Source organism: Cibotium barometz, chromosome 33, assembly GCF_041138505.1.
Source record: "Cibotium barometz isolate CiBa-2024 chromosome 33, ASM4113850v1, whole genome shotgun sequence".
In the NCBI taxonomy this organism is placed as follows: domain Eukaryota; kingdom Viridiplantae; phylum Streptophyta; class Polypodiopsida; order Cyatheales; family Cibotiaceae; genus Cibotium; species Cibotium barometz.
The window spans coordinates 25,633,605-25,659,862 of NC_141078.1; the positions used below are offsets into that span (position 1 = coordinate 25,633,605).

General features: G+C 42.1%; 1 protein-coding gene across 3 annotated transcripts in view; it reads right to left on the bottom strand.

Annotated features, from left to right (window-relative positions):
• LOC147619438 (uncharacterized) overlaps window positions 1–21,162 on the bottom strand; it is a 45,800-nt gene extending 24,638 nt beyond the window's left edge. The window contains exon 1 of one of the 3 annotated variants that reach the window (XM_086773104.1): window positions 21,096–21,162. The gene's annotated coding sequence lies outside the window, so the exon portion shown is untranslated. Of the gene's footprint in view, window positions 1–20,982 lie in introns of all 3 variants that reach the window. The other 2 variants (XM_086773100.1, XM_086773103.1) reach the window with 2 other exon arrangements.
• Window positions 21,163–26,258: the final 5,096 nt, after the last annotated feature.

The window sequence follows — 26,258 nt, forward strand, 5'->3', positions numbered from 1 at the left end:
AGAGGACATAAGAGCATAGTTAACAAACATGTTGCCCTCATGAATTTGTTTCCATGTAACTCTAGAAGATCACCTAAGAGAACCAGGCGAAGGAGCAGAAGGAAGCTCACGCAACCTAGAATCATGAACTGTCTGAAAATACCATCCAGGCACCGGTCTGCTCGAGCTCGCTGGAGGAGCAGAGTCATCATTATCATCTGACTGAGAATCCACAGCTGGAGGTGTAACAGAAGCACGGGGAGGAGGAGGCAGAGAAGGAGGAGAAGGCAGAGGAAGAAGAAGCTCACCACCCCCCTCAAAAGATGCAGGAGCCTCATCGAACATCATATCACGACTCAACAATTTTTCCGGCCTGTTCATCATACAGACGATATGCCTTGGACACAGAACTATATCCGAGAAAAGTCATACGCTGAGACTTCGAGTCCAACTTGGAGCGATGCTCCTCAGACACATGTACATACGCCGAACAACCAAATACCCACAAATGAACAACAAAGGAATTCTCACCATGGAAAGCCTCATATGGGGTTTTATCTAGAAGAGTAGCAGTAGGAGACCTGTTTTGAATATAGACAGCAGTAGAAGCCGCCTCAACCCAGAAACGTCGAGGTAAAGAGGAGTGCTAAAGCATAGCACGGGCCATCTCCATGATAGTCCTATTCTTCCTCTTTATTGCAACTCCATTCTGTGATGGAGTATATGCTGCAGTAAGCTGTCTCCGAATGCCATGATCCAGCAATATTGATGAAACTCCTAGGATGTAAACTCACCCCCTCTGTCTGTCTTGAGAACCTTGACCGAAGAGCCGGTCTCTTTTTCCACCTCAACCCTCCAATTACAAAAGTGCTGAAAAGCCTCATCCTTGGACTTCAAAAAGAAAACCCAAGTAAATCTAGAGAAGTCATCCACCGCATGTACGACGCCTTACTCAAAGACATGGTATTCATAGGACCACATAAGTCTACATGAACAAGAGCAAGTGATGTCGAAGATCTCTGTGTCACCTCCTTCGGAAAGGCGGCTCGGTGTTGCTTCCCTTGTAAACAAGAGGAACAAACAGAAGTTGGAGCCTTGATGGTTGGTAAACCCTCAACCAACCCATCCTTTGAAGCTCGCTGTAGAAGTTAATAGCGCAAATGGCCAAACCGAGCATGCCAAAGAGTTAAAGAAGAAGCAGTAGAGAGCAAAGTGGTCAACTTGTACAAGCCACCTTGGACTCCCTGAGCCATGATGCTACCAGTCTCCTTATCACGAATAGTAATATCGTGACAACAGAAGATCACCTCCGCACCCTGAGCTGTAAGAGCACTCACCGACAAAAGGTTAAATGCCAAATCTGGAATGTACAGAACGTCAGAGAAGTACCTCTTGTCCTTGGAGGAGCCGAAGATGGGGATGGTGCCACGTCCATGAACTAGCACAGAAGAAGAATCACCCAAAGTGATATTGCGTGTCCCAGCAGTAAAGTCCTCGAGCCAATCCCGATGAAGTGTCATGTGAGCAGTAGCAACGCTATCCACAATACAAGACCGAGACTGAGAAGTCACAAGAGCCAGTACATGAGACGAGCACCAGCTAATAAAAGAATACCAACATCCTTCTTGGTCTGGGACACCGCTGTAGAGGTAGAGTCTGTTGCTTTTTCATCCCGCTTCTTCTTGTAGCATTGGGGCTGTTTAGCTAATAAGCTAAATATACTGCAATGAAAGCAATCCCGAGCAAGAGACGGAATAGTCTCATAAGTGGAGGATACAAAAGGTGAGAGTGTGTCAACACATGAACCACCTCAAGAACCAATGAATGGAAAAGGGAAGAGGCCAGCCCACCTATATATAGGTCATATGGGGCTGGCCGACTGGAGCAACAAGACCTGGCCGATTGGACAAGAGGAGCTGGCCGACTGGAAAAGCATCACCCGACCTGGGAAAAATACCAGGAAAATAGGGAAAAATCGGGTGAAAATAAGGGTGGCCAGCCCACAACCAAGGGCCATAAAAGGGATCAAATGTGGGCACAATACATGGGCAAAATATGGGGATGAATATGCTAACATATTCCACACACATCGACAAGTTTTCCAACGTCTCGACAGCTCTTAGTGATCTTCTTAAAGGCGTCAAGACTCAGAGGCAAAGGATTAAGATGATTCCCCGGGTTTTGTAGGCTTTCAAGGACCTTAAGGTTGCATTATCTGAGGCTCCTTGTTTAGCGTTAGCCTCCTCAGATGACCCATTTCAGGTGATCACCGATGCGAGCAACATCGCTATTGGAGCAGCCTTGCCAACAGAATGGGCATCCAATAGCTTACATATCCCGTAAGCTGATCCCTACAAAGAACTACTCAGTTTATGACTGGGAACTCCTCGCAGTGATATAGGCCCTGAAGCATTGGAAAGGGTCCGAAGCTTCGAAATGATCTTCTTTAGAATGGGAAAGGGTCCGTCGAAATGATAACTTTGGGCATCACTTGTCCACTTGTTCCAAGCTTTGCTTCATTATCCTGAGATATACCCAATCTCTTGCCGAGAAGATCACATCTCTTTTGTCCTTGTTGGCCTGTTGAGTGTAGGCCGCTTGTGCTTTAGCCAGCTTGTCTTTCATAGACTCCAAAATCTCCTGGTAAGATTTTGTCAATCTGTTAGCTTCAGGCATCGAGGACGACGCCTTGGTCAAAAAGGACTGGAACGGTCTTCCAATTGCTACCTTGTATGGAGTCTAGCCAATATTTGAAGAAAAAGAGTCATTCAGCATAGCTTGAACTAAAGGCAAATACTGTTCCCACTTACCTTGCTTGTCGTGAACATAACACTTCAGCACGTTGACTGCTAATTGATTGTAAATCTCCGTCTAGTTGTTCGTCTGCGGGTGGAATGCATTGGAAAAATTCAACTTAGTTCCAAAGTTAGCAAATAATGCCCTCCAAAAATGACTAGTAAACTCGGCATATCCATCTGACACAATGGTCCTAGGTATGGGGTACCAATGCTGAATAAACAACCTAGAAACACCTTCAGTAGTCACGTTAGTCCTACATAGAATAAGCATAACAAATTTGCTAAAACGATCAATAATCGTCAAATACTGCATATTACGCTTACCCGGACTGGGAGGTAGGTTCGTCTCACAAAATTCATCGAAATGTCCTGAAAAGGTCCTTTGGGAATAGGTTAAGGTTGTAACAACCCTATCTTCTTCCCATGAGGAGCTTTCACTTTTTGACAAACCAAACATTGTTGCACATGAGTGAACACGTCTTGCCTCATTCTCGGCTAGTAAAATTGCCGCTTTGACTTCTCTAGAGTCGAGTTCATGCCCCTGTGATCACCAGTAACGGCATCATGGGCATTGTGGAGAAGAGTTGCCTGGGATTGTTTCAACACGCAAAGTCGACCTTTGTAGAAAAGCCAACCATCTCGTATGAAGCAATGGCATGGTCCCTGTCCCACTGAGTACTGAATTCCACGGAATCCGCATACTTGTGCTTCATTTCATCTAGTCCTGTACCAGCAAGTTCCATCCGTGTGGATTGGATGTGGGACATGGTTCCTTTCTTGCTCAAGGCATCGGCCACTGGATTGACCTTGCCCGGAAGATACTTGATCATTCCACCAAACTACTGGAAAATCTGGCTCCAGCGGTGTTGACGGTCACTCCAAGTCGCGCTTGGCATCGCCTGAAGCCAATGCAAAGCTTGGTGATCTGTGCAAACTTCAAAGTCGCGCCCATAAAGAAAAAAAAAATTTTTTTCTTTATGGGCGCGACTTTGAAGTTTGCACAGATCACCAAGCTTTGCATTGGCTTCAGGCGATGCCAAGCGCGACTTGGAGTGACCGTCAACACCGCTGGAGCCAGATTTTCCAGTAGTTTGGTGGAATGATCAAGTATCTTCCGGGCAAGGTCAATCCAGTGGCCGATGCCTTGAGCAAGAAAGGAACCATGTCCCACATCCAATCCACACGGATGGAACTTGCTGGTACAGGACTAGATGAAATGAAGCACAAGTATGCGGATTCCGTGGAATTCAGTACTCAGTGGGACAGGGACCATGCCATTGCTTCATACGAGATGGTTGGCTTTTCTACAAAGGTCGACTTTGCGTGTTGAAACAATCCCAGGCAACTCTTCTCCGCAATGCCCATGATGCCGTTACTGGTGATCACAGGGGCATGAACTCGACTCTAGAGAAGTCAAAGCGGCAATTTTACTAGCCGAGAATGAGGCAAGACGTGTTCACTCATGTGCAACAATGTTTGGTTTGTCAAAAAGTGAAAGCTCCTCATGGGAAGAAGATAGGGTTGTTACAACCTTAACCTATTCCCAAAGGACCTTTTCAGGACATTTCGATGAATTTTGTGAGACGAACCTACCTCCCAGTCCGGGTAAGCGTAATATGCAGTATTTGACGATTATTGATCGTTTTAGCAAATTTGTTATGCTTATTCTATGTAGGACTAACGTGACTACTGAAGGTGTTTCTAGGTTGTTTATTCAGCATTGGTACCCCATACCTAGGACCATTGTGTCAGATGGATATGCCGAGTTTACTAGTCATTTTTGGAGGGCATTATTTGCTAACTTTGGAACTAAGTTGAATTTTTCCAATGCATTCCACCCGCAGACGAACAACTAGACGGAGATTTACAATCAATTAGCAGTCAACGTGCTGAAGTGTTATGTTCACGACAAGCAAGGTAAGTGGGAACAGTATTTGCCTTTAGTTCAAGCTATGCTGAATGACTCTTTTTCTTCAAATATTGGCTAGACTCCATACAAGGTAGCAATTGGAAGACCGTTCCAGTCCTTTTTGACCAAGGCGTCGTCCTCGATGCCTGAAGCTAACAGATTGACAAAATCTTACCAGGAGATTTTGGAGTCTATGAAAGACAAGCTGGCTAAAGCACAAGCGGCCTACACTCAACAGGCCAACAAGGACAAAAGAGATGTGATCTTCTCGGCAAGAGATTGGGTATATCTCAGGATAATGAAGCAAAGCTTGGAACAAGTGGACAAGTGATGCCCAAAGTTATCATTTCGAAGCTTCGGACCCTTTCCCATTCTAAAGAAGATCAATGAGGTTTCCATGAAGCTGAAGCTACCTCCCAATTGGACCATGCATGATGTGTTTCATGTCAGTTGGTTGAAGCCTTATATTGGACCTCCTCTCTCTGATGTCCACAATGAACAGGAACCAAACATAGTGGACAAAGCTAAAGTTATGGTTCTAGAACAGATCCTCTTGCATCGTTTCAAACATGGCTCCGACCGAAAAGAAAGACAATTTCTCACGAAGTTTCAAGACTAAGGGACACATGAAGCAGTGTGGCTTGACAAGAACTTCTTCGAAGATTATCCAGCCTTATTGACGGACTATTTGGAGGCTTTGCGGCTTCCGTCAAGTTAAGCAAAAGGAGATGTCACGTGCATCCCGCACTTGGATGCCACGTGGACATATCTTTGTAGCAGGTGCAGAACCAAGAGTGGAAATTGGTCCCTTGTGAGCCCCAATCCGGGACAAGTCAACCACGGTTCCACTCTAAGCGTCTAGACTCCAAGGTCAGGTGTACAAGTCCTATACATGGTCTTGGTCAGGTGTGCAAGTCTTGCACATCAAGCAGTGCCACTCCGGACTGTGAGTCACCCTCTGGAATGGTGACGGGTGTTCCGGGCATCAGGCTTGTAGCCAAATGCCAAGCACCTGAGGAAGCATGTAGTTGCATGTAGGATTTGCAGTGTGTCAGGAGGGCCCAGTCAGCTAGCCCCTAGTGGGCATGGACTGGCTGTTGGCCAGGCCTAGAAGGCCTGGACAGCCAATCAGCCAGCCCTTAAAGGGGCAGTCACCAGCACGTGGTCAACACACAAGAGGCAGCCTGAACAGTAGAACCAAGGCGGCCAGCACATGGGCAAAAAGGCGCCTATTTTATGAGCATTAAAACAGGTCGTGGGGGTGAATTAAACAGGCTGACAGCCATTATTAACCCACTGACCAGCAGAGGACTTGCCTATAAAAGCATGGGCTAGTCAAGAGTCAAATCATCTCATATTCACAAATTGCTGAAGGTATTCAAGGGCTAGGACAGCCAAGGGAATTCCTAATGCAAAGGTGAACTTGAAGGTCAAGAACCAGGTCATCTTCAGGCTGAAGGTTTATAGCCAAGGAAGATCTCCAAGAAGTTAGTCTTTTTCATCATTCAATAAATCAAATACACCAGTCCTTGGTGGAGGCCCTGCAAAGGGAATTTGGGACCCAATCAGGAGTACTGTGTCTTTATGCTGATGACATTTTGCTTATTGCACATTCTCCAAAGGCTCTCCAGAGGCATCTTGACACATTACAGGACTTTTGTGCACAACGGGATCTCACAGTAAACCTTGGGAAAACCAAGGTTATGGTCTTCAACACATTCCCTCTTTTCACATCTCGACTGAGTTTCACCTACATGGGCAGCCTAGTGGAGATTGCATACTCATATGTGTACTTGGGAGTCACTTTTACAGGACCGGTCTTCTCGATGAGCCATGCTGCAGAGGCTAGACTGATGTGAGGGTATGCTTCTCTTGCTCTCATGGAGAGACAGTGCTTCCAGCCTTCCAGGCCCACTTCCAAGAGCCAAGGACCAAATGTGGCTATATTTGACACCTTAATCACTCCGGCATTGATGTATGAAGCACCCTTCTGGGCACCTGATCTTACAACGGCCAAATGGCCGAGGATAGAGAGGCCTCAGGTCATAATGCTCTCCTGTATGATACGCAGCAAACTATCAGTCCCACATGATATTATCCTAGCAGAGTTTGCTGCAGCACCCATGGTAGTAGAGGCACTCTTAAAGACAGTCACATACATTCACAGGATCAGTGCCATGGCCCCCTGGAGACTCCCGAGGCTCGCCCTAAAGTCCTCCCAGCAGCTAGCAGCACATGGGCACAAGTCATGGTATAGCCGAGTATGCAACTGGTTCATAAGGCAGGGACTCAGGATGGATCGCCTCCCCCCACTCCAGTATGACCCGGACTCCCCATACATCAGACTCTCTCAGGATGATAGGAATCGGGTGATCAGATATGATTTATTGAGACTATACATACTGGATACCTCGATGACAACTTTTATGAGGCTTACAGAGGATGGTTTCATACTGAGGGCCAAATATCTTGACATACACATGTCACATGCCATGCAGATTGCAATGGGCCAATTGCAAGTGTCATAGCACCACTTGAGGATAGAGACAGGGAGAGCCATGCAGATACCTCGTGAGGAGAGGATATGCACTATGTGCTAGCAGGAGGTCGAGTCAGAGGAGCACTTCACATGCAGGTGCACCGTATCTTATGAGATTTGAGGGAGGTTCCACCACCTCTTCACAGAGGGGTTTGGACCCTTATCCAGGATCATGGATTACCCAGATCAACGGTGCCTAGACCTCTTCCTACTAGAGCTTCATCGCCACAGAGCCTCATTGATTAGGGAGTCAAGACCCCATGGGAGACATCCACCCCAGCCCCAAGCGACCATCACTCAGTTCTTCTCACCACGAGGGGATGCCCCACCAGCCATGGATGACATACCCACAGCCTCATCGAGCCACACGTTTAGACCCCACTCCGGTGTGACTCTAGACCGGGCCACGGCACTACAGCGAGCCAGACTCCTTGGACCTCGCCAGAGCAACATAGACATCAGCCCCAGCTTGAGGAGATCTTGGAGAGAGACATAGCCTCCTTCCCCACGGATCTGCAAAGCCTTCTATGTGACATGCAGGGGATTGATCGTAGTAAAACAACCTTAGGCTAATACTAAACTTCACTTAATGATACTTAGGAGATAGACAATGGTGTCAATGCAATGCAGCTATATTAAATGAATGTGTTTACAATGAGATCTAAACAGATCTATGATGCTGTCCTAAAGAATATCCTTCTCGGGATGAGAGAGAGATGCTGAATGCTGATGACGAATGACCAATCCTTTCTCCAACGCTGAGGTCCACCCTTAGATGCCGGCTTTCCTCTATGTAGGAGGTAGGAAGATGAACTGTATGCTGCTGAATATGCTGATGATGAACTGCTGAATGAAGATGCTGATCTGTTGTCTTCCCTTTGCTCCCTAGGAAGGAAACGCTCAGAATATGCTAGAACTATCAGATGATTTATGACTGAAATGATGCGATGCCCTTTTATATGGGTAAATGCTACTGGTCGGGTACTTGTGTACTGCAGTTGGCTGCTGCTAATATGCCCATGATTGAGATATATGCTGAGTCGGCTGAACCTTCTGCTGTCGGCGGCTAGTGTCTAGGACCTCAGAACTGCCATAAATGCCAACAAATGCTGTCGGCTGGTTGACTAGACCCTGTCAGCTGCTAACCACAATCCATGACCATGATGCTTACATGCCCTACCCTAGATAATACTTGATGATCCTGTATGCTATCTGCTAAATGCTTATGAATCCCATGTCACTGGTACACCTAATGGAAGTGCACGTGACATTCCCCTATGCTAAACTATTGCTGGGTGGTACACCTGGCAACCTTTTGACTCCCCTGTTGATCCTCTTCTAGTGAAACCACTGCCCCCTTCTGACTTCTTCTGCCAGGACCGAGGTCAACTGCAGGAGTTGAATTCTTTGAGCCAAAGACTTCTTCACTACGGGAACTGAATGGCAAATGCTGATAAATCTGCTTGGAAATACCTGAGTCACTACTGACCTATCTGTGGAATCCTTTCAGACACCATCTCCGTCGTTCCTGAACCTCTGAACTTCTTGAGGCGATGTTGGAGCAAACTTCCGCCTTCTTATGTGGAAGAGAACCCCTTGCTGCCAGTTGAAGGCCAAAACTCCATTTACTCCTTTGATGATGGATATCATTCTTCCCAAGAAAACTCATGGGTAAAACCTGTATGCCTTGCACATGCAAGATGCTAGACTGACTGCTAGGATGACTACTATGCTGATGCAAGCCTTGTGCAACCCTATATGCTGTGCAAGAATGCAAATGGATGGGTTACTGATGCATGCCTAAGGGGAAAACCCTAAGGATGGCCTGCAAGATCTTGAAAACTAGATTTAACGGAACGGAAGTGACTAACATGATGGTTTACTGAATGACTTGAGGGATGAACATGAACTAAGGCTGCTTATCCTCTAAAGCTCTGATACCAAAGTGACATGCGGGGGATTAATCGTAGTAAAACAACCTTAGACTAATACTAAACTTCACTTAATGATACTTAAGAGATAGACAATGGTGTCAATGCAATGCACTACAGCTATATTAAATGAATGTGTTTACAATGAGATCTAAACAGATCTATGATGCTGTCCTAAAGAATATCCTTCTCGGGATGAGAGAGATGCTAAATGCTGATGACGAATGACTGATCCTTTCTCCAATGCTGAGGTCCACCCTTAGATGCCGGCTTTCCTCTATGTAGGAGGTAGGAAGATGAATTGTATGCTGTTGAATATGCTGATGATGAATTGCTGAATGAAGATGTTGATCTGATGTCTTCCCTTTGCTCCCTAGGAAGGAAACGCTAAGAATATGTTGAAACTATTAGATGATTTATGACTGAAATGATGTGATGCCCTTTTATATGGGTAAATGCTACTGGTCGGGTACTTGTACTGCAGTCGGCTGCTGCTAATATATATACCTAGATGAATCCAGGAACATGCCCAAATTCACCTTTTAGGAACGTGCATGTTATATACTCATGGTAGTCAATCCACAAGACTATACAACTATCAACTCCATTATGCATAGTATGGACTAGATACTACGACATCCCCACTAACCCCATCAGTGCCCAATAGTGGGTGTAGAACTCTGTATCAAGATATGCCCTCACATACGCACTCCACACACACTTTTTTTTTTTTTTTGTAATGATTATTTCGATTACTAGTGGGAAACCTCAGAATGAGGAAAACCCACAAAAAGCATCATATACAAGAAATGCCAGAGTTCATAGTGAACAGGGGCATGATCAAAATATATCCGTGAAAAGGCTATACAATGATGGGTCAATCTCATGTAGAGAGAGACAATCATAAAGGGATTGATGTAAAGATTCTTTGAAATAGTGAAAGGCTTGAATGGGCGGCTCACCAAAAACAGCCCGATTCCTAGAGTACCAAATCGTCCACATGGCCCAGTAACGAAGCCAATCAAAAAAAGCCCTATACTGTCTGAGAGCAGGAGAAAAAATACCAAACAACCAAAAATGTTTCCCAAAAGAAGCAGAAGGGAAACGAGCTCGAAGAAGAGCCGTTATATGATCCAGCAAAAGTTTAGTTGCATTACAATTCCACATCAGATGGAGAATTGTTTCATCATGCGCTCCACAAACACAACAATCTGAAGATGTCACATGGTGCCTTGCCAGGAAAGAGCCAACTGGCAGAACAGCCAATAGACATCGCCATAGAAAAAGCCGACATTTTAACGGCATCTTACTGCTCCATATCATCCTGAGCCTTTTCTTCCACCAAGCCAAAGGCTTATGCATTCTCCAAGCATCATTTGCATAATCATGAACCCAAATTTCAGGAAGGAGAAAGCCATAGACTGTATGCACCGAGAGCTGTAGCAGAGACAAAGGACCACGAGTAAGTATGGGCCTATGCAAGCTCCAATCGTGCAACCTATCCGACTCTTCAAGAGCGGGAAGAGGCTCAAAAGGGGCCAACAAACTCTCAATCTTTTCCCATAGGGGACGGTAATGATGACTTAGGCCAAATTTAGGACAAGCATCTATAAAAGACAGAACATGGCCACTATCATCTAGCACGTCTTCAATGAAATAGACACCCTTTTTGGCAAGGAAATAAGCTTTTCTAGGCTCTTGCACAGCCAAAGGTCGCTCAAAAACTCTACTCCAATGAATGCTTTCCAAACGCAGTGAATTACAGTTAGTATTCACTCGAGGAGTCCAGCTGAGAAACTGTGTAAGCTTTTTCCATGCCAAAATTAACTTTGTGGAGAAAGGACAACCAGCAATCTTGCCTTCAAAATGGCCAAACACAGCATCCCAATGCGTGATGGTCCAGTTGCCAAACGATTTAGTGGACATCTCAACACACATATCTGCCAACATAATCGCCCAAGGCTGCCTCTGAGATACAAATTCCAACAGCAAGGTGGACTTTCGTGCCAATGCATGAAAGTGTATATTAAGGATATTCAAGCCTCCATGCTGTTTGGGACTACATAGCTTCTTGAGCGAGAGAAGGTTAAGGCCCCTCTTAGCATGTTTGGTTTTCCAAAAAATGCTCATGGCTGAAGACATAAAACGATCAATGTCCACTTTTCTCCACATTATTAGTGGCAAAAAGAATTGAATATATGCCATGACAATAGCCTGTACAATCCTTAAACGAACATGCAATGGCCATGTAGAAAGCTTCCAGTAATTAAGTTTCTGATTCAACCGTTGCATCACCCATTGAGTCATTTGCTGATTAGAAATATGCCATCCCAATGGGTAGCCCAAGTGTCTGACTACATGCATTTGTGAAGGAATTTCACCTGGCCAAATTAAACTATGCCAAGACCGAGCATCAAGAGCCAAAAGTTTAGATTTCTGAAAGTTAACATAAAGGCCAGCAGCTTGCCCAAACAGCTCTAGTGCCTCCATTAATCTTTGCACATCCGATTGCGTATTGCGGGGCATACAAAAAGAATCATCAGCATACGCCTGTGCTAAAAATTGTTTGCCATTAGGCAATTGCAATCCATGAAGCACATCGGAAGCTGTCAAATGATCTAGATATGTAAGCAAAGGATGAGTAGCCACAGCATATAGCAACGCACTCAGAGGGCAACCCTGTCTTACAGATCTTTCTAATTTCCAAGGGTCGGTAATCCGAGAGCCAAGTATCAAAGAAGCATCACTATCACTGTAGAGGAAGTACACAACACGTTGCAACTTTAAACCAAAGCCCAACTGGGCCATAGTCATGGCAACAAAGTCCCAGGAAACTGTATCAAAGGCTTTTTCAATATCAATCTGAAGCACAAGTACATCCTGTTTAGTATACTTGGCATATTCCATACCAATATATGCATTAGCCAGATTGTCATTAATCTGCCTACGAGGAATGAAACCATATTGAGCAGGATGTAATCCATCATGCAGAAAACCTTTAATTCTGTTCGCCAGCATTTTAGTAACCAATTTATAAATAACTGGCATAAGAGTGATAGGACGCCAATGCGAAAAGGATTCACAAAGATGTCTTTTAGGAAAAAGCTTGAGTAATCCTTGCTTCCAAGACATTGGCAAACAGTCATCTTGCCATGCTTTATTGATCATGAATAAGATCACCTCTTCCAGAAAAGGCCAGAAGGCAATAAAAAATTCCAAAGTCAAACCATCCCAGCCAGGTGATTTGCATTTACCCATCGAACGCAAGGCTTCCTTTAATTCCTCTTCTGAAAAAGGTTCCTCTAATACCATTGCATCGGCGGGCGAGATAATAGGTTGCACATATTGCAAAAGTTTACAACGGGCCTCTAAAACCTCTGGAGAAACTTCCGAGTTCGAGGCAAAAAGAGAAGAGAAATAGCATTTAGCCAAGTCAGCCAACTCTTGCATAGAATCAGACCATTGGCCATCTGACTTTTTAACTCTGCGAATATTCTCTTTCTCCCTGGACTGATGCAAACTTTTGAAAAATTGTTTAGAAGAGCAACCTTTATCCAGCAATGCCCTTTGACGAGAGCGAACCATCCACTTTTGTAATTTACGCTGCTCGTTTAGCATAATAACATTCTTTGCCTGCAATAAATTATCTTGCTCACACTGTAGGAGAAGCCTTTGTTGAGCAGTAGCAGTGAGGCATTCACATGTTTGTTTTGCCTGCAAGACTGCTTCACGAATATCATGCATATAAGACCGCCCATAGTCAATAATCACAGCTTGCATGCGATGAACAAAATGGAACCACGCAATATCAATGTCCTCATAAATCTGATGGTAAAGTGGTACCAAAGCATGGAGAACCATTTCTTTAAAATGATCATGTTGCAAATAGCTATGATTTAAGATGAGCAGTCGAGCCCGGGAAGCCAAAAATTCATCACATGGCATATCAAAATATAGTCCCAGCCATAAGGGGGCATGATCTGAAAGACAAAGTGTCCGATCTATCCACATTTTACAGATATAATCATCAAATTGATCCGCATGGAGTAAATACCATCTATCCAATCGGGTCCAAATATGTTTAAAAGCATTATGATTAAAAGTGAACCCTGCATCATGTGGACATACATGGCACCATAAATCCAAAAGACTATGATTAGATATAAGATCCTCCCATGCTGATCTTTCTGTCCCAAGCATATGTATGCGGCCAGTGGAACTATACTCTGGAGAAGGAACATTATTAAAGTCACCACATATAAAAGCATTATGTAACCAAGGATAATCATCAATCTCTTTCCAAATTTGAGCACGATGTAAAGAGCGCTGAGGAGCATAAACTGTGGCAAATTCAAAAATTTGGCCATATAGACAACATTGAACCACCATCCATCGTCCATTCATATCATTATGTACCACTATAGGCTGTAGCTCATGCCGAATTAGCATTGCAGTCCCTGAGAAGTTTCGAGAACCGGCATAAAAAATGTCATATCCAGCAAAATGACCATCCTGACCCGTCATTGCATGCTGATTATGCTCTTGCAAGCAAACTATATGTGGATGCATCTTATATACATAATGCCAAAACTGCCTCCATTTATTATGATCACAGAGGCCTCTAGTATTGTAAGAAAAACATTTTATTGGAGCATTAAACATGATATATATACAGATTATGTACAATGCAGAAAAAACATAAGATCAAGTGTCTGACATGTCTTCTGTGGGATCAGACCCCGAAGGCTGACCCTCATGCATTAAAATATCCGCATATTTAGGGGCCGAGTCCATGCCCGATGGACCACCTCTGACAATGTCCGACCACAACTTTGAGACCGAAGAAGAAAGAAACGGTGAATTTGAAGTACTAGCATGATTAGTGGCTGTCCAGTTTCTTGTTAAAAGAGACTGACGACGAGGTACGACAGTCTTTTTTAAAGTTTGCAAATCATGCTGCTCTTTTCCTTTTTCCTACGCACTCCACACACACACACACACACACACAAGAGCATATATTCACACAAAGCCCTTCGTACTGAGTTTCTATCAAACCTCCGTAGATGCAAGGCAGACTCAGTAATGAAGCCTAGCACTAAGGGAAGTAGCAAATAGAAAGAATTAGTGCAGCAAATAAGTAGTTGATAGGGCAAATGCACCGCTAAAGATAGAAAGAATAAGCACAATATCAACTGGCCGCAACTCGGACGAAAACTTCACAATGTGAAATCTGCATGTCCGCTAATATGGCTGAATTATATACCTAGATGAATCCAAGAACATGCCCAAATTCACCTTTTAGGAACGGGCATGTTATATACTCATGGTAGTCAATCCACAAGACTATACAACTATCAACTCCATTATGCATAGTATGGACTAGATACTACGACATCCCCACTAACGTCATCAGTGCCCAATAGTGGGTGTAGAACTCTGTATCAAGATATGCTCTCACACGCGCACTCTCCACACACACACACACATAAGAGCATGCTGGCAGCTGCTAATGTGCCCACGACTGAGATACATGTTGAGTCGGCTGAACCTTCTGCTGTCAGTTGGTGTTTGGGACCTCACGACTGCCATAAATGCCAACAAATGTTGTCGGCTGGTTGACTAGAACCTGTCGGCTTCTCTCTCTCTCTCTACCCCTCTCAACACTCGCCCTATCTCTCTCTCAAGTTAACACTCGCCCTCTCTTTGCAGTCCATGACCATGATGCTTACATACCCTAAGTGCTCATGAAGACCTATGTGCTGATGTTGGTGCTGAAACAGTCCCATACATGCTGCACATGATGAGATAAATTCTATAAATGCCCTGGATAATACTTGATGATCATGTATGCTATCTACTAAATGCTTACGAATGCCATGTCATTGGTACACCTAATGGGTGTGCATGTGACATTCTACACGCTAACCCCATGCTCGATATCCTTGATGGCCCCTCACCCTACCGGGGGGTTAGGTTGTATGATGATGACGGTCCTACTTTGTATCATATGGCTCGGATTTGACATTCCCAACTCCATAGTTGTTTCCGTACACCATATTGTACGGAATACCGTATGGTACGATACCGCACGTACTCATACGGATTTTCCCCCCCAAAAAAAAAATCAACCTTTTTTTTTTCAAAAAACTCCCCAAAAAAATTTTTTGGGGGGGTAATGGTCTTGTTTTTTCTTGTCTATGGCTGTTTGAGCTTCCTTTGTACTATGATGCTTCCCTCCTTTTTAAAATACTCCATATCTTGAATTGGAAATTCCTAAGTTTATAATTTATTTTTTAAAATACCCTATTTTATCGTACGATGAGAAAAAAATATATATCATACCGTATTTTCCTGTATGGTATCGTATTGTACCAATCGTACGGTGTACCTGACAACTATGCCCAACTCATAGCTCTAGTCTTTGTTTTCTTTTGTACCATGATGAGATCACATGGACACTATTGTATCAATTTTGGTCTCATAGACCCACTGGGTCTTTTGGAGATGTTTAATATAAGTTTCTTTATTCTCTCTCTCTCTCTCTCTCACCGACTTCTTCCAGACCAGCGCTTGGAGGGCCGATCCACCCACCATACCCAAACCACAGGCTACTGCAAGAGCTCGGTTGAGAGGTGTGACACTCGACAGAGCCACTAAGTTATGCAGAGCTCGACGCCCCAAACCCCACGGCCCTCGCACACGCCACCACAGGAGGATCCAAGCCATCATCTCCCATCATCGCAAGACCTTCTCGCGCCAGCTCAGTTTGACCACCTTGAGCACCATGTCACAACGGCCCATGAGGGGTGATATGTGAGCTCTCTGCTCATGTACCTAGATCAGATTTTATAGTTCTAGATTTTTGTTATCTTTCTTTATTACTATTTTGTACCCAAGATGACGTACCTCATGGATATGATGTAACCTTTTGGTCTCATAGGTCATTTTGGCCTCTTGAAGACATTAATACAACTCTCTCTCTCTCTCTCTCTCTCTCTCTTTTCCGCTACATTGTGCAAGTCAAGAACCAAGGTGCTGAATCTTCGTTATCGAAGTATAATCCTATCTGTAAGCTTCTGAATGTTACACAAAAATTGCAGCTTCCATGTTTCCTTTGATAGCTACGATAACCTTGTCTCTTTCTAGGAGACCATCCTCTACCTCTTTGGCTTGAATATGAACTGTTTTGATGTCTTAAAGAAGGCTGATTTGTTTGGTCATTTGCTGAAATATTTGACTGAGAATTCCATATTGTATGGACTGGTTGGAACCTTCCTCTTCCTCTATATAATGACCTACCACCTCTATTGAAGCCTTTACCTCTTCCATTCATAACCAATGCTTGCTTATCTTTGTTTGAAGGAGATGTTTGGTTTAGTAAGGAGTCCTCTTGAATGATGAGGTTCTTCAGCTCTTGATACTTTGGAAATTTCTCTCTAACATTGATGGAAGTTTTGAAAGACTTCTACTCAGGTCCAAGTCCACCTGAAGTGTATTGAACAAGGTCATCATCACTTAGCTTCTCTCCTAAAGTTGCAAGTTGATCTACAACATCCTTCTACCTTTGAAAAAAACTGTATTGTTTTCTCATTTACCCTCTTGAAGTCCTTTGAAAGACTGTCCCTTAGACTAATCTTCCTTGCCTTTGTATCTGGTTCAAACTTCAAACATCTTCTTGAAGCTGTCCCATATACAAGCTGAGGACTTGTAGCATCCCTGAGCTCTCCAAGTAGTTCATTAGAAAGGTTTATAGCAATGTAGTTTATGCATTTCCTAGCCTTCTTATCTCATTCTTTTCTATCTCTTTCTCCACCTTGTGATCTTTCATCCACACAAGCAACAACATTGTAGCATCCAACCGGTACAATCGTGTAACACACAGCAAGGCCTTCTTTATACCTTTATGTTTGCATGAGTTTAAGAAATCCACTTTTACTCTTGAACAAGGAGATAGAGCTGTAGAGATAGAAGATGGAGTAACACAACTGAAATTCAAGTACAAGATGTGGCTGAGAATGAAGACATCAAATCACAGCCCTGTGACCTGATGTACACTCCTAGAAAGCAAATGAATATGACGATTTGGCTACCCACATATATATCTGCACCAATTCTCCCAGTCAGCAGTACAATCATGTAACACACAGCAAGGCCTTCTTTATACCTTTATGTTTGCATGAGTTTAAGAAATCCACTTTAACTCTTGAACAAGGGGATAGAACTGTAAAGATAGAAGATGGAGTAACACAACTGAAATTCAAGTACAAGATGTGGCTGAGAATGAAGACATCAAATCACAGCTGATGTACACTCCTAGAAAGCAAATGAATATGACGATTTGGCTACCCACATGTATATCTGCACCAATTCTCCCAGTCGGCTAGTAGTATTACTATCGGCTACCTCTACCCGATTGCCAAGTCACTACCGCCACATCATCATTGCCACATGGCAGTGCCACGTGTCACTTGCACTATCCGACTTTGCATGTTGGCTGCTATTTGATGTCCAGCTATGCCTTGCATACTCGTAGGTGTGTCACATTCTCCCCTACTTGCATCACAACTATCCTCAAGTGCATGGCCTCTTCATAAGCTCTCAACAACGGGCGAGACTCGTAAGTGAATTGATCCTCATAAAACCAAACTGCCAGCTAGATTGGGTAGCCCTTGAACTTGACGAGATACGGGAGTTTCTTTCGACAAGAACCCTACTTGTGCTAGTGCAAAACAACCTACTCCAATACTAAGACCTCTTGTAGTCCATCAACCAACTCGGGTTAATCCTCATCCGGTGGAGCCCATGATACTCTACAAGGTTGCTCGAACAAAACAAATGATGCATCTTCCAATGGCTCAGTAACTCCAGCTTAAAAACTACATCACCGAGCTTCTTGATAATCCTGAATGAGCCTTTCTTCTTCGGATCCATCGAGATTCCATCCTCAGAGATGACATGTTCCAAAAAAGAAATCTGACCATGAAAAGCTCTGTCTTTTGAGCATGAAGCCGCAAATTATGGGCATCAATCAACCACAAGGCCGTCTCCACATGCTTCCCATGCTCATCTTTAGTCTTGCTTAAGACCAAAATATCATCCAAGACAATGATGAATATCCTCTTTGGCTCATAAACTTGGACAAGGTCGGCTTCTTCTTCATTGCTTGCAAGATGTGTTGTGGATGCTTTCTTTTTGAAGCTACAATCCTTTTCTTCATGGTTCATTTATCCACAAAAGTTACATCTCTTCATGGTCAGGTTTACCACAAAAGTTGCACTTTTTACCTTTACCTTTGGGTGGCCCTTTGTAAGCTTACTTGGAGAAGAAAGCTTGGTCTCCGCCTCTTCCTTTGATCTTCTTGGAGGAAAGTGATGCCTTCAAGTGTCGGAGATGGGAGGTTTTTAAGAGTAGTGACTATGTGTCCATACTCCTTATCCAGCATGCTCTTTAAGAGCAGTGCTATTGCATCATCGTCATCCACCGGTCCAAAAATGGCTGAGTTGAATCATGAACCTCTTCATGTGGTTCACGTGGGCAGCAAATGACTTTTGAGAGTTTAGCTTGAGCTCAAAGAACTCAATCTTCAATGCAATTTTAGAGTCTTCCCTTCGCTCCACCAAACAATTCCTCTAGTTTGTCCCATGCTTCTAGAGATGTCTCTAGGTTAGTGATGTGATGTATGTAGTTATCACGAAGTGCTAATGCAATAATAGCCAATGCTTTGTCATCCTTATGGGGGACGAAACGTGTTTCTCTCATCGAAACCCCGAAACGGCTGGCTGAAACATTTCAACCACCAGGGAAAACTTTTTGGGCTGCCATTTCCCACTACACTAGGCATTTCAAAGTTTTTTTCACCCAAATCAACATGAGTGTATAAGAAAAATTACACACATAAACTGATAATCCTTTTATTCCCCTTCTATTTTCTTAAACCTTAATATTCATGTCATAATGTGATCACATGTGTGTGCAAACAACCATGAACTTTCAGCCCCTCCTTTCCCTCAGTCCTCTTTGCTGATGTGGCATTTTCTTTTTTCCGTTTCCGCCCTCCTGAAAATTTATGTTTCCGTATTCATATCTCTTTCCATTGCTGTTTCTATTTCCAGTTTCTCTCAACTATGCTTACAACAAAGGTTTAAGGCTTAATGACACTCCTTAATCAACATTAGAGCAATGCTCCCCCTTAATGAGATAGGCTGAAAAAAGAGCAACTTCGAGGATGCAGTTGGATGCCCAAATGAGAGGGGTTGGGCAAACAAATAATAAAATATGAAATAGCAACTCCCTAATGCTTAGTTTGAACCTTCATAGATCCAAAAAAACCCAAGATGATTAGCACTAATCCTAAATTAATGATTGTATTTGATCTCACCAACCAATGGATATAATGCTTTAAGACTTGATGTGAGGACTACTCTTGGACCCAATTGATGATCCCCAAAGGGGATAAGCAAGAGCACTTCTTCGTTGATCCATGGCCATTAAATAGGTTCCAAATATATGCATATGAGCTGATAAGCCCACGAGTTAAAGAAATTCCTTTGCCTTCATTCTCTCCACAATTCTTTCCCAAATTATCTCCTAGAATATAGGGTCAAAAGCGGCTACCCTTGGCATCTGCTTTGTGGTGTTGATCATGGTTATTACCAAGATTCTTTTACAAATGACCTTTAATATTTTGAACCTTTGCTCACTCTTTAATTGATGGTGGATGATTCTTTGCTTCTTCCAATAGAGCATTGGTCTACAAGTGGTTTGGAGAGGTGGAATCAAGTCTGCAGCTAGCATTTTTGCTAATGTGTAGGAGTCTACAACAAGAATTGGACTGACATTTAGGGAGATCACCTTTGGGTCATCTTTTGGGAATAGGTTACAATTGTAAATCTTCATCATTATTACAAGTGATGAGAATATGATACTTGTGAATCCTTGCGTGTTGGAAGTCTACCGCTGTTCATTATTTCTCACACATGCATTGCAATGAGGATTCCTATGGATCACTTCATGTTTCATCACATAGTTGTGTGTAGAGATGGCCGAAGAAATGCATCTCAAAAGGGAGCTTTGGATATGCATGGTATGTAACACACGACGTGTACACAAACGAACATGCAATGCTCCATCGTTAAACATACTAAGAGGTTCAAGGACCCTATCATTGTCATCAAAGAGGGCTTTGGTCCTCCACATAGAGTCATCAAGTATGAGGAATGGAAGTATGTGGCTCCCTTCTTGCATGAGATTTGCAGGCATGGGCGCAGCAGCGACTCTTGATAAAGCGCAATTGCGTATGAGAAGAAACCATCCAAACACTTGTTACTTTTTTCTTTCCGGGATTGGTTAACACAGATTGCGCGAGACATACAACAACCACAAGACCACCCAAATAGAGCTCCAATTGAAGCCCATCCACAGATGTCTTCAGCCATCTCAAGACTCTCTGCATCCTGTTTTTGTGGAGCCACATTCATGGACCATAACCCAAAGGAGTTGACAGAGAGTTCAGAGTAGGCACCAACCACAGTGATCAAAAAGAGGGCAAATAATGAGAGACACAGGGTCTACATGGATCAAGACCTCACAACATTGCAAATCAAACTAGAAGGGATGTCTCAAACAAGTGCAGGAAGGTTAGTATTATGCATGGCATTATCATGTGAGTGTGCATGTATGTAGTAAGACAGGACCATGTCTGTCTCAGAGAGACCCCCTCTCTTAAATATGGGATTATCAAGCGTAATTAACAGCATAGGTTTCCTGATTAGACTGATGAGCAAATGCATATAAGAGCCGAATTGAACAGTAAAGAAGGGAGCTTACCGTGTGATTTTGTTAAGTAGAGATTCAATTGCTTTGTGCCATCATGTAAGAACTACAAGAGATTAAAAATAAAAATCCCAGGTTGATTAGAGTCATCTCAGAGATAAACGTACGAAGTTCAGTCCGAGACAGTCTTATTGCGTGGAAAGTAGAGCCATTTTGGTCCGTCGAAGCAAAAGTGTTTAAAAGTTGATGTTTGAAAAGGCCTCCTTCACACACTCTGTTTTTGTAATAATTAATTAGTCAGAGGGTGAGAGGGGACTTGAACCTTAGTATAGGTGTAAGCTGAAAACCTTAGAAAGGTCTTTTTTTTCTGGTTTTGACATGTGGTAGTGGGAGGGCCAAAGGTGGTGGGATCTTGCCGGAGTTTTCCTCCAGAGAGTTCATTTCGCCGCCTCTCTCTCGCGTATGATGCCAACACCAGGCTCTTCTCTCTCTCTCTTGCTCAGCCTCTCTCTCTTGCTCAGCCTCTCTCTCGCGTGGCGTATCGTCCCGCAGAGTAGGCTCTCTCTCTCTCTCTCTCTCTCTCTCTCTCTCTCTCTCTCTCTCTCTCTCTCTCTCTCTCTCTCTCTCTCTCTCTCTCTCTCTCTCTCTCTCTCTCTCTCTAAATATAGGTAGACCTTTGTGAACATCCATCGGATGTACTCCTTGTTTTTTGTGAATATCTTCACATACACACACACACACCCCGCCCGCTCCCTCCCCCGCACCTCCTCTACAAAGAAGTAGAGAGATTCTACTTTTGTAATGCCGGACAGACGGTCCCAACTAGGCCCCGTTGTGCAACTCGCCTCACACATTGGTCCCACTTAAGCTAAGACGCCAGATCATATCCACCTATGACACCACCCTCTCTCTCTCTCTCTCTCCCCCCCCATTGCACTTAATTTGGCTTCCATATTTGCCAATGATCCAAATTTTCAACTGTAAAAGTTTATAATATCTTTGGCAAGAATTTCCAACCTTTGGATGACAATTTTGTGCCAAAAAAAAAAGACCAAGTTCAATTGAAGATTCATAATTTTTGTCAAGTGCTCTAGTATGGCTCGCTTACCTTGGAGTTACACATTTTATCCATCATGGATATGAGGCTGGACATTGGCAATTTTTCCCATCCATGGTTCATAGGTATAAGCAAAATATGACATACAATCTACCTACTCCTCTGCAAGTTTCATCGGTTTTTCAAAAGATATATGTTACCAAACACCATGGTACATAAACCTTTATTGCAAATGCAATAAGCACTTCCACTTTCAACATGCATCTCCTAAGGTAATATTTCCACAATTTAAATAGGTAATGAGAGAATATAATATGTGGCAAGAGAATAGTAGCTGACACCTAAAGTGTGAGCATGATTGTCTTCACACAAGGATGCTCCAAAGTTTGGTTCAATCAAAAAGGATCTCTTCCCTTGTCCTAGAAAATATCGCATAGTTGGTTCAAGGCCAAAATAATGTGCAAATGTGCATTTGATGCTAAAAGCACCCACTTACACAAACTCAACTTTCTAGTCACCCCTCACGTGAAGGTTTTTGGGTGGCAAAAAAGTTTACACATTACCTACTTTAAGGGCCATGCCTAATGCTCGTTCTTTGCAAGAGCTAGTCAATCATAAAAAGGCTACAATATTCCTACAAAAGTTGCAAGGTGTAAGTACCCCCAATGCTCGTTCTTTGCAAGAGCTAGTCAATCATAAAAAGGCTACAATATTCCTACAAAAGTTGCAAGGTGTAAGTACCCCCAATGTCTCATGAATCATCCCCTAGCTTTCATTTCCTCTATGAGATGCAAAAGAGCATAGATGCTCCTCAAAGTATTTAGTAGTTATATTAACCTTACATATATGAAATGGCTTAAATGGTGATGTTATATATGGCATAATGAGCAACCCATCACTCTAACTACACTTTATTGGGACATGTGAGCTAGAGAAAACCTTGTGAGGCGGCCCTTTATGGCCAAAACACAACGGAGAATAAAGAGATTAAAGATTCATTCTCTTATTATGATTTTTCCCTTATGTAACACCTCTGTAATTCCACAAATAACGTAGGCACCCTCCTCAAAGAGTGATTACATTCTTAAAAGGTCCCTCGTCAATATGCTACATTAATCATCCTTCATTGTGATTGGGACTAAATATCACTCCATTCAAGTGATTGTAATTAGGATAGGTCACAAATTAAGATCTACAAAGGCATATAGTCACACATTAAGATGCTAAGGCGGCACACCCTTCACACTATATGTAAATTTAAACTTTAATGAGTTGGTATGCTAAAAAGGATCCTTATCAATATGTTACAAGACTATGTGGGGTTTAACCTAAGCTTGCTTACTTGGTATGAAGATTGAAGAGCCCATGTGTTCGTAGTACATTTATGAATTGTTGCCCATTCGCATGACCCCTTGAGAAATAATTTTGTACATGCACCAAGTTTGGAGTTTCTATACCCTCATATGTGGAAACCCTCAAATATTATGATTATTTAAAACATATACGCAGGTTTTAACAAGTAAAAACCCTCTCAAGCATTGTATATACATCATTTGTGCAAGCTCAAAAGACCTATATTGTGCACTCATGTTATACATGCATATAAGGTGAGTGAATCTTCCTTGTGGAAAAAATGAAACACCATTAGTGAGAATTTCGAAGACCTCTCTCTCTCTCTCTCTCTCTCTCTCTCTCTCTCTCTCTCTCTCTCTCTCTCTCTCTCTCTCTCTCTCTATCCAACCACACACCCCATCACCTTTTTGGTTCATTGAAAATTTCCATGGCCATTGCTCTTGGTCCCCTTCTTTGATTTTACAACTATATTGTATAAGATTTTCGTGGACATCTTTAATTCTACAATCATATCGATAAGATTTTCATGGATATCCCTCTTGTTCCCTTCTTTAATTTTATAACTATATGGTATAAGATTTTCTTTATAGTTGCATCAACGTGAATGGTACACTATTTTTTACTCATTGGTTTTTTCTAAAAAATGGCATGGTCTTTTTTTTCCCCACTTTACTAAAACCCCTTTTTTGACCTAACCATTATTATATGATGCACGCACTAGTTTTTGCTCAATATGTTGTCTCAATCAACTTTATTTTTTACCTTCAACTCTAACCCTTTTTTACAATCATGGTGACATCCCTATTTCTTTTCACACTTCACTCTCAAAGCTTAAAAAGTGACATTTCAAACTATCTTGAAAGCTACTTTACAAAAAGAAAAATGTTTTAACAATCACCTCTTTGTTTTTTTCATCTTACACCATCTGAAAACTTATTACATCAAGCCAATTTGACACTAAAAATTTCACAAGCCTTGGGTTTACATAACCAAATAGCCTACCTTTGCTTTAAAAAATGTGCAAGGCGTGACCTTTGATTAGTGTTGATTGGATTAATAGTTACAAAGTTTAAGAGAGTACATGTTTTGATATTCAATGAAACCTAATTACTAATTTGCAAAGATAAGATTTATTTATACGAGTCTATTAACATTTTTTGTTACTTATGGTATATCCATCTCACCAACTACATCTCAATTAGCAAAATCAACAAAATCAACAATTGAGTTTGGTACTTAGCGATAGTACCAATCAATAAAACAGTAGGCAAAGGTACATTTGGCTTTTTTGGATGAGCCATGTTTGTAGGTATCACAATTGCTTAGGGTGCTAGGGCTAGTGTGGCCATGATGACAACTTGGGGTGATGGTGGTTGTGTAGGAATGTGAGTTACTTGAAGATTTTTAGGAAGTGTTTTGGGAGGTGTTTTAATGATGCATTGCTAAGGGTGCACGGGATATACTTGCCTCTCTGTAGTATTAGATCTGCAAAATGAAGCTCGAGTTGTCTATCCCCTGAAGAAGCTTAACTTAGAGACTCTAATTGAGGTTGAATCTATGGATGTATTTTTAACTGGTGTTAAGGATCTTAGAGAGAAATTGATCAATATTGGTGAAATCATTCATGACAGTTGCTTGTCTCTATAGTTCTCAATGGCCTACCTAAATCATATCAGGGAATTGCTACCACTCTTCGCCTCCTTACAAAGAGGAATGCAGATTTGTATACCTTTGATGAGTTGGTAGCTCTCCTATTATAGGAAGATCACTCTCATTCGAATTGGAACAACATGCTTACTTTCGATTAGGCTTTTGTTGCCTCCCACTATGGCAAATGGAAATCTAGGGATCCTTCTCAATATATATAAGGTAAAAAGCATATGTAGTAGAAATACAAAACATGAGGCCTTGTAATTAATTATTAACTGTGAATTATACACCATTCTTTTGGATTTTCTTGATTATTTTATATTAGGATGCAATGGAAGCTCAATCTATTTTTACCATTTGTCTTTTTGATTGCCTACTTGGTATGATGTGGCATGGGCATGGATGGTATGATGTGGTGATAGAGCTAGGTTTGAATATTGAGGATACGTAAAGAAAATTTAAAAAAACAACGGTAGATAAGTGAACCATATATTTAATTTAGAAAATTTGACTAAATATGTGATGATTATAATATATATACACAAAACTAATCTGTAATATAGGAATCATGTTCCAACTAACATGCTACTTCTGTAACACTCATCCTCTACAGTAAAACTATGCATGTATGCTTATTTTCACATCAAGAGAGACTTTAGAGTTTCAAAAATTCATTGAAGAATAGTACATACTCCTTTTCTCATTTAAACAACACTCATCATCTACAAAAAGAATCGTACATGCAATTCTTTTCATAGATGATGGTCTAGCCCACATGCTACTTCCATAACACTCATCATCTCAATAGTCATGGCCTAACCCACATGTTAATTCCATAACATTGATCATTTAAAAAAAGAATTGTACATGCAAGCTTATTTCCACTATATAAGAGAAACTTTTAGGCTTTCAAAAGATTCATTACACTCAAAAATTGTTCCAAAATAGTTTTCTATTGCATGCTCCTTGCCATATAAATATACATATTCTAACCTACATGCTACTTCTCATAATTCTCATTATCAAACAAACAAACTGTAAACTCAATACATGATGACATTTATGTGCTTTTTTATATCATGGCAAAAAGCTACATTCATACATACATTTCAAAGATTATGAATTATATTTAAAAGTAGCATATATTATACAAAGATGTTAAGAAAATAGGATCACCCATAAAAACCATGATCATCAATAAAGCTAGCATCAAAGATAATCCCAAATGTAAATGAGTGCAATGCCATGTAACTAGTTCGAATTCTTTGTC